Source organism: Helianthus annuus, chromosome 12, assembly GCF_002127325.2.
Source record: "Helianthus annuus cultivar XRQ/B chromosome 12, HanXRQr2.0-SUNRISE, whole genome shotgun sequence".
NCBI classification, from domain to species: Eukaryota; Viridiplantae; Streptophyta; class Magnoliopsida; order Asterales; family Asteraceae; genus Helianthus; species Helianthus annuus.
In genome coordinates this window covers 71,780,018-71,789,492 of record NC_035444.2, presented here as the reverse complement: position 1 = coordinate 71,789,492, position 9,475 = coordinate 71,780,018, and the positions used below count along the sequence as shown (strand labels likewise).

Here is a 9,475-nt window from a genome sequence, read left to right as displayed (position 1 = left end):
CACTACACCCGATCCATAAATCAATTGGGCTTTACTATTGGTTGCAAACCCACTCGGTCCATGTAATGGACTCGAGATCACAAGCCGGCCCAAGTGAGGTTTCGGCCCACCCTCACCTCACACGTATATGCATATACACAATTAGGGTTTTAGTTTTTCTCACTTTTGGCAACCAAGAACTCACACACCAAACTCTTTTCCTCTGTCTCGGAACTGAAGGCATTCTTCCCTCTCGAAGCTTTTGTCATTCACAACTTTCATCATCTCGGTTAGTGTGGTATTTGTTGATTTCATGCTTGATATGTATGGTTTTGCGATGATGTGATTATCTATCGGATTGCATGATCTAGGAATGTGTTACATAACCGATTAGGGTTCATGCTAGTAAACCAAACAGAATCTATATAAAATTACTTTTGGTGATATATGTTGATATGCTAGAACAGAACCGGATCATATGTTGCTGATTAGTCGATGTTCTTAGTGTTAAATCGGTTGAATTGCATGTGCTTGTAACCGGCTGTGATGTTTTAGATTGCATGCTAGCCTATAAGTTAGTTGTTTACATGTTTGATTATTAGAAATCGGCTGTTCTTGATGTTGATTACACGAGATGATCATATGAATATGTTATGAAATTGATAAATGTTGGTAATTGATTTGATAATTGCCATGATTGATCGGTTATTGAAACTGCCAAATCTGTTTGCTGGAATTACGGGATTTTGTTAAATGAAATAAGGAAACTGTTATAAGCTGTTACACACACACGGTTGCGACTCGGTATCACCAATCACGACTCGAGACCACAACAGCACAAGCCGAGACCATGGTTGCGAGTCCCGTTGCGACTCGTAACCGGACCATGATGAACCGAAACCACGGTTGCGAGTCCCGTTGCGACTCGTAACCGGACCTTAACAACTCGAGACCAGCTCCGATTGCGACTCGAGAACATCACCGTTACGAGTCCCGTTGCGACTCGGGATCTCCTCGTTGCGACTCGAGACGGGCCATGCTATTGGACTTTTACTATACAGGCCCAATTGGTTTGGGCCGGGCACTTGGATATTTGTTTACTGTTTGTTTTGGGCTGCTATTGGAATACGTGTACATTGCCATGATTATATGTGTATACATACGTGTAGCTTATACGTGCAATAGTTGAGTACGAACCTAACTTGCACAAGTAACCATGATAGGACGTGGTTGATCTCTTACTGTATACTTGAGCATTTTATTGTCTGCCGAGCAAACCCAGGTGAGTTCACACTCCTACTAAGGCATGGGATTCCCGGGTCGTGGGAATGGGATAAAGGTTACAATTGACTAAGAACGTACATATGCTTTTCCTAGACTATCACCTACAATGATCCTCGGATGTCAGGACGGTTCCGTAGGTTAGAATAACACCTACGTGGTCATATGCCAATCACTGCCTCGGATGTCAGGCACGCACGTAAAACCTACGTGTACGCATTACTTACTTCTATCCTCGGTACAAAGGATACGTACGTGAAACCCACGTACACCCCCGCGTCTCCTATCCTCGGTTGTGAAGGATACGTGCGTAAAACCTACGTACACCCCATACGCGCTACTGTTCTCGGAAGAAGAACAGGGATGATACGAGTAGTTGATACGAATAGTCTAGTGGTCACATAACATGGGAAGCCCCCACCTATACAACTTACTATCGGCCCAGTAGAGCCACCCGTTACTTACTGTTACGCACTTACTTACTGTGAACTCGCTCAACTAGCTTGTTGATCATTCTGGTACATGCCTTGCAGATCGTTAGGTACATGGAGCTTGCACTGGAGAAGCGGGTCGTTGTGGGCAAGGATCGTGGTTACTTTGTTGGACACTTATGACATTTCAGTATTTTTAACTTGGGTTTACAACAATGCTTCCGCTACTTAAACAATGCTTGGTTTTGAAACATCGATCATGTCATGATGAACTACTTTAATGACTTTTATTATTATTAAATGCTATGTTTGATATGATTGATGGTTTGATCCTGGTCATGTCACGCTCCCAAGCGGTGGTACTCCGCGTGTGGATTTTTGGGGGTGTGACAATGACGATCTGAGCTACTACTAGTATAGATCAACACTAAATAATCACAATAAAACAAGTCTTGCAAGTTTTACACAACTTCATAGCTTTTATCCAACATATTTATCACTTTTGTAAACTTTTAACATGTTATCTTGTAGGTTCATGAATTTTAACCGACAAAGTTCATTTTAACCACTTTAGAATAGATCAAGAAGGTGTTTAAAGTCACTTACTACTAGCTTGAGGCTAGGGAAGAAACTAGTCAGAAATCGGGTGGATAAAAGCAATGTGGTGAGGTCCTTCACAATCCGAGTGCACCGAGCTTCCTTATACGCAATCCGTAACACTTGTATATGCTTGAAATAGCTTGATCAAGATCGAAAGATGGGTGTGGGTGTGCTTGGGGTTTCAGCCGAAAGTGAGCAAGGAGAGGAGAGGGAGTGAATTTTGTTAATTGTTGAGTGAAGGTTATGGTGGACCAAAGCTTGTTCTTATAGACAACTCTCATGTAAATTACCCAATGGTTCTCATGTTAACTAGATATTAGACAACAAGATTATAATAATCTTGAAAGTACAAGGGGTGTCCCCTTGGGGACGGTTTCGTTGGAAGGGGGGGTCTTTGGTTGGTTTCCAACTATATAGTTAGGTTATAGTTAGATAAGTAGGAAATTAATCCGGTTACTAGCGTGTAGTAAGTTGTGATGGGTGTTAGGGTATTCGGGGACCCTAACTGGCTCAGAAAAGAAAAAGCAGTGTAGATGGCAATATTTTTATGTTCCGGGTATAGTCCGGTTGTTTGGTTGGATAGTAATTCGTTAAAGTGCTTAACAAAGCTTTAAAGTGTCGTTATTACTATTTTTAGTGACACAACTTATTCCCGACACTTTGGAAAGTGTCTAGTAATATTTTTCTCATGTTTTGGCACTTTATTAGTTAGCTAAATGCTGAATTTTTATTTTAAAGTGTTGAATTTTGTACTTAAAGTACGTTTTAGGCACATCCGGTCACTGTAATTATCACCTAGTGACGCAGTTCTACAACCCTCTTATCCCTACACTCTCTACTAGTGTAGTAAACTATCTCAGGCTCATACAGGCCTTAGAGGCAGTGCCTGCCTGATGCTGGCTATATCAGCATGTTAAAAAGGTTATACATTTATTGTGCTACTGTACTTTTGTGCATCAAGGTTGTCACTAAAGTTCTGTATGTAAATAATGGAGTGACAACAAATAAAGTATGATGCAAGTATGTACATGTATCAGTATTCAGGTAGCAGTTTATCCATAATTTCAAGCAAGCACAGTAATTAAGCAGTAATTAAATATTAATTAAGTCGTACGAATACCTGATTTGGTGAGGGTTGTCACACTCATAAAGATTAAAAAAATCATAGAAACCATGATAGGTAAATCTATCCTAATAAGCTATTACTTATAAAAAATTGATAAGTATGATATCAATTTGTAGAAAGTATTATGAAAAACAACTAAAAAAAGCGGGGCAATCATATTATATCCTATAATATAAAAATTGCAGTAAGAAAATTTAGCCGTATAAAATGGCATATGGATCCATTTATGTGAAACGGGCCAATTTGGGTAGGTAGTTTCTTAATGACATATATCAAACACGCCATCGGTGAAATTTTTTTTTACCAAATGCTTAACGGAGATTTTCGTTAAAATGTTTTTTCTTTTCTCCTATTCTTGATTTACAGTATCAACAAACTGCAAAAATAAACAAACAAATCGTATTACTTTGACAACTTCTTGTTTGACCTAAAAGTTAAAACGAACTTAATTAATAAGTAAAGAGGGTGTAAACACTAATAGCTATGGATTAAAACAGGACACTTTTATTCTACCATATATTTGAAATTTATAAATGTATCAGTTTTGATCTATTTGATTTTATATGAAAACACATTGAAGTAAGAAACACAGAAATATGCAGGATGCTCAGTGGCACAAACAACACAAAAGATTGATGATCACTATATAAAAACCAATGAAAGATTATGTGTCACACCCTCAAATTACCACCTCGGGAGTGTCCCTGAAAGGCGTGTGACGGACTGACAATGAGCCACTAATTATATTGAATCTACAAGTCTCGAAATAAAATTCCTAAATTAATTATAAAAATCTCAACAAGAGTTTATACGAAAAACCACTAAGTTCAGCGGAAGTGTTATCAAAACTATAATTTAAATGTTCTCAAAGCAAATGTACGAAAAACCAATATTCCAATAAGTGTATCCAATCAGCACAATCCATGACCACTCAAACCGCTCCAAACAGCAAGTTCCACATCCAAGAAATCTAACGACCTGCGAGCATGCAACAAGTGTATCAGACAAAGCTGGCGAGTCCACAGTTTAAGAAAACGTTTGTTACCAGTTGAATGTAAAACAGTTCAATAACCAATGCAAGTAATATTGTTAATATCTCAATTCCGAACAAGACGGCTCCTGAAGTACATGACTGCCCTTTCCCACGTACTCCTATCCAGTACTGGGCCCGACTGGGTCATTAGTTCACATCCGTCCTCTCTAGGAGCGGTGTGAGGGTGCCAAACCTAAGTAGCGCTACCAACTAATACCCGTTACCCTCCAGGTAACAACATAAGGGACTTACAAGAATGATAGGTGAGAATATTAACCAATATACCCGTTTTTACCCAAAAGACTTATCCCTCCATGGGATACCCACTGACTGTCCCCAACCACTGGGACGCATGCTCGAATGTAGTGAACTCACCTTAGTTTTGCTCGGTAAGATTTAATACTTCTACACTTTAAATGTTAATCCCGTTACACGCGACCTAGTGTATAATAAACGTAAGTACACATGCGTAAGGTCGTGCAATGTCCTAGTGCTTCCAACAACTCAAGGTTTAAGAAATCCAAGTTAATACGCTGTCATATCATAACATACACGCAACATTATATATATATATATATATATATATATATATATATATGTACCCGTTGACACATTTCTACCATCAAACACAAAATCATACATTAGCAATGTGCACTAAAAAAATATAAACATATTCAACACACTGCTCCCTACATACACGCACACTTAGTCTGCCCAATGTAACCAGGGGTTGGCCCATGTCCAGATTTATTCACGTGGAACCCAACTAATACCTTATACCTGTTTCAATCCATTATTATCTATTCGGCCCACTAAAAAAATAGTTAACCCCATTGTCTTTGTGTGGCCGGTTGGGCCGTCCGATTATAACCGCCCAATTCATGTTATATGGTGCGGCCCATTCCCAATTTGATCCATCCAGTATGTAGGATACATTACATTCTAATCAAACATCACATGGTATCAATCAGGTCTCATGTTATCGATTCAGGTTTCAATGAGTAACTTTCAACATGTCACACTAAGAATTAGCATAGTAGTTCATATATATTCCCTAGCCAACCGAATCGGATCGAGTACCACTGTTCAATCAACAAATAACTATAGTCATTCAATCCGACATCATGGTTTGCACATACAGTCATGAGTTAACACAGATTCGAAATCGAGCAAGGTTGAATGAAAGGTAACCACATGATTATTCCCTCATACTCATGACACTTTGACCCATACAAAATGAAACTATACATAACGACACAATTGACAACCCTACTCACATGAACATCAAACCTTCACATGTATATGTCAGACATATTTTGAATTCAAATTATTTTTATTTATTTATTTTTTTAATGGAATCTCAATCAATTATTAGGCTAAACTGATTGGACCGATTGTTTGCAAGCAACTACTCTAATTGGACCTATTATAATCTTTCACATGCATCAAATTGATATATGGCCGACAACTATGCTTCAATTCCCATGCAACTCAACACAAGTCAATAATCATAATCATGAACAGATTTACCACCATGTATTTACAAGATCACATGCAACATATAATAGGGGACTAAAACAACTAGAGGGAGTAATATACTAACCGCAAATCAGATGAACTCGAAGGAAGGCTTTACGAAGTAGAGGTGTATGGCCGCCGGGTTCAAGAGAGGCTCTAGGGTTTGTATGTTTTTTTTACACCAATTAACGTACCCCTAATCATAATAATAAACACAATCTAAGGAGGTTTGGGCCAATAATAAGGAATGTGGGCAGAGTGAGTTAAGATAGTGGTGTGTGGGTGCATGTATGGCCTAGTATGTGCACGGCGGCCCAAGTCAATATGCGGCTCATAAGTCAAAACACCAAAATGGATCCTACCACTAGTACACAACTCATTTGTTGGTGCTAAGGGTTGTTTTTTGATGATGGGGTTCCATAGACAACCGCATCTTTATATTTAATTTCCATCAAACAAAATTTGACTAGCACCATTTGTAAATGACTCGCACCTTTAAAAAATAAAATAACCATTTAAAAAAGAAAAAAAAAACAATAGTTAACATAACACCATAAAGTCTTGAGAAATCTTCTTCCCCCCAAAATTTTCAGCAAAATTCTTCTCCCTCCCAAAGTTTCTTCTCGATCCCCTGAACCCAAACCAATCAACGGCAGCCCTCACGGCGAGAACCCTAATTACTAACCGGCCGCAACCCTCTCCTCGCCTAACCGGCGGCTACAAACCCTAATCACCTAACCGGCGACTACAAACCCTAATCGGAGCTTGAACTGATCGACAAATAGAGGTGATGTTGCAGTTGTTCTAGCTTTAGGCGGTTCTTCACTCACCACCGAGTGTGAAGGTTAGGTTCCTTTGAACTTCATCTCAACTTAGGTAACTCCTTTTGATTAGTTTTGTCTACAGTTGTTCGATTGATGAGGTGTGTTCATGCCTTTTCTTTACATTTTCAGTAAGATTATTTGTTTCTTTCTACAGATTTTGGGAATTTTGGTGTTTACAACCTTTAAATTGTTCACATCCTTCGTTATTGTGTTCTAGGGCTTACAAGCATGTAACTCTGGAATTTTGGTGTTTACAACCTTTAACTGATTAGGGTTCCGACAACTCCGTGTTGATCTATCCCCAGGTATCTCAACTTCTTCTCTTTTAGTTTCAATTCTTATGTGTTCTTTATATCCTATATTTGTTATCCATATCATTCCCTAAAAAATCGGTATTCAAAGATTAGATTGTAGCAATTTTGAAGTAGAAGCTAAGTTCTTATCTCTTTTGGAGGATCGTCTGCAAGCGGTAAGCAACAATCAACCTTAAACCTTCTGATATATAAAGTTTGTAAGCACCGATTTAAGCATGGAATCATCGGTAATATTTGATTAAGGGGTTTGAACTAAATATACAGAATTATGTCTCTGTACTTGATTAATATATTTTGGAAAGAGGTTTGAAGTATCTTTGAGATTTTGGTGGGGGTAATACATCAAAAGAGTCAGATGTGAATTTGGGAGAAAAAAGAAGCTTGTGTGTATGTCTTTAACGAATTAACTAGATTCAATTGATAGTTGTACTAATTTGATAATGATTATTAATAATTTAAATGGTTATTGATGAATGTTGCTGATGCTAGCAGGCTATAAGTGGCAACGTAGCAGTCAAATGGTGATCAAATGACAAGAGGAGTCGAGCGGTCAAGCGGCGGGCAGCTGACAGTGCGTTGGGTGGTTGGGTGAGTCGGGTACTATTCCAAATTACCTGTTAGTTCTAATATTTCATCGAGTCTAAGTTAAATGGTTACTTGAATATTCATAAGAATGTATTGCTTTGTGTTTGTTTAGATTCTCACATATTTGCAACTATGCTAGTGTCTTTAGCTTCTCACACGTGTTGCTTTCACCTGTTTAGTACGCTTTTCCGCTTATTTACTACGACGTGATTGGAATGGCTAATCAATATTTGATGTGCAGCACTTAACTAGTTAATTTTGTTCATCGTTTACACTTCGTATGTATGTTTGCAGTATATGTTTGGTAAACAGATTCATAACTTCAATTTAATATGTTTTTATATATTTGTTTTTAATATGTTTATGTGTGTGTGCGCGCGTGCGTTAGTTTGTTAGTATAAAACTCGATAAAATGTAAACAGGTCAAATTCGGTAAACATGTACATATAATCCCAAAGTGTATTAGCACTATTACTTTTATATTTCTTAAGGTTCATTTTGTAAAATGTCATGTAATGTTTTGTTAGGCGGTTTCTACCGATTGGGATCCAAGGTTTGAAGCGGTCAGTTCAGGATGCAAGATGTATGAAGTCGCCAGTTTGATATAAGTTAGAACTTTTTATTTGTTATTTTTTTTGGGATGCTGAGTTTTGAAGAGGTCAGTTCGGGTTCATGTCACAGTTTACGTTTTGTATTTGGTTCGGTAAACATGTACCTTTTAGAAACATGTTTAATATAAGTTTGAATTTTTTTGTTTGTTATTTTCTATCATTCATATATGTTTGTGTAATTTTTTGGGTATTTATTGAGAATATAGAACTATAATTGAAAATTCCTGGAAATTATAAATTTAAGTAATGCTCTTAATTTTTTAGAAACAGTGGTGCGGTTCCATATATTAATTGATGCTATTGTGGTTTCCAAGTGGTGAGGTGTCTGTGTGCTGCAATATCAATAAAAGGTGCGGGCACTTAAAAAAGTGGTGCGGTTTCCCTCAACCGCACCTTCTAAAATTGGATTTAATGGTGCATCTACTATTGGTGCGGCTCCAACACCGCATGATCAATTCGATTTCACCGCACCTATTAAGCTTTTGTGTACTAGTGTACCACTCGTCTAGTTCATCTAGTTATATCCCAGTCAATTCACATTCGACAGTTTATCGTAGCAAGGAGTTAAATGAAAAGCTCAATATAACAAGAGCATGGAAGGAGAGAGTTACGAGAAGTTAGAATCGCGAGATCACACGGTACTAACCTTGAAGGTTCGGGTTGTCACATCATCCCCAACTTGAAGGAAATTTCGTCCCGAAATTTAGCAAGTAAGCACAGAGGAATGGAGTGAGAAATCAAGATTGTTGCGGATTTTCCTCAAGTGTCACATCATCCCCAACTTGAAGAGAAATTTTGTCCCGAAATTCACCAGCTTTACTAGATTTAGGCTTGTCATCAGGAAAAAGTTGAGGATATTTGAGCTTCATCTGATCCTCACGCACCCACGTGAACTCCGGTCCACGTCTTGAGTTCCAACAAACTCTAACAATCGGAATACGACTATGTTTACGCACCTTGACCTCCCGATCCATGATCTCAATAGGTTCCTCGACAAACTGCAACTTGTCGTCAATCTTCAACTCTTGGAACGGCACAATCAGTGCTTCATCAGACAGACACTTCTTCAACTGCGAAACGTGAAAGACATCGTGTATGTTACCCAACTCAGCGGGTAACTCAAGCTTGTAAGCGACTTTACCGATACGCTCCAAGATCTTAAACGGCCCAACG

The 9,475-nt window shown here is 38.3% G+C and overlaps 1 long non-coding RNA gene across 2 annotated transcripts; it reads left to right on the top strand.

Moving 5' to 3' along the window:
• The first annotated feature begins 6,602 nt into the window (after positions 1-6,602).
• On the top strand, positions 6,603-8,452 carry LOC110895300. Of its 2 annotated transcripts, none has more exons than XR_004874196.1 (5): positions 6,603-6,844; positions 6,947-7,097; positions 7,195-7,261; positions 7,599-7,703; positions 8,219-8,452. It is a non-coding gene; the product is annotated as an uncharacterized LOC110895300 (long non-coding RNA). The 2 variants fall into 2 exon arrangements; XR_004874197.1 differs by having other exon boundaries at positions 7,599-7,694; positions 8,219-8,296.
• The last annotated feature ends 1,023 nt before the right edge of the window (positions 8,453-9,475 follow it).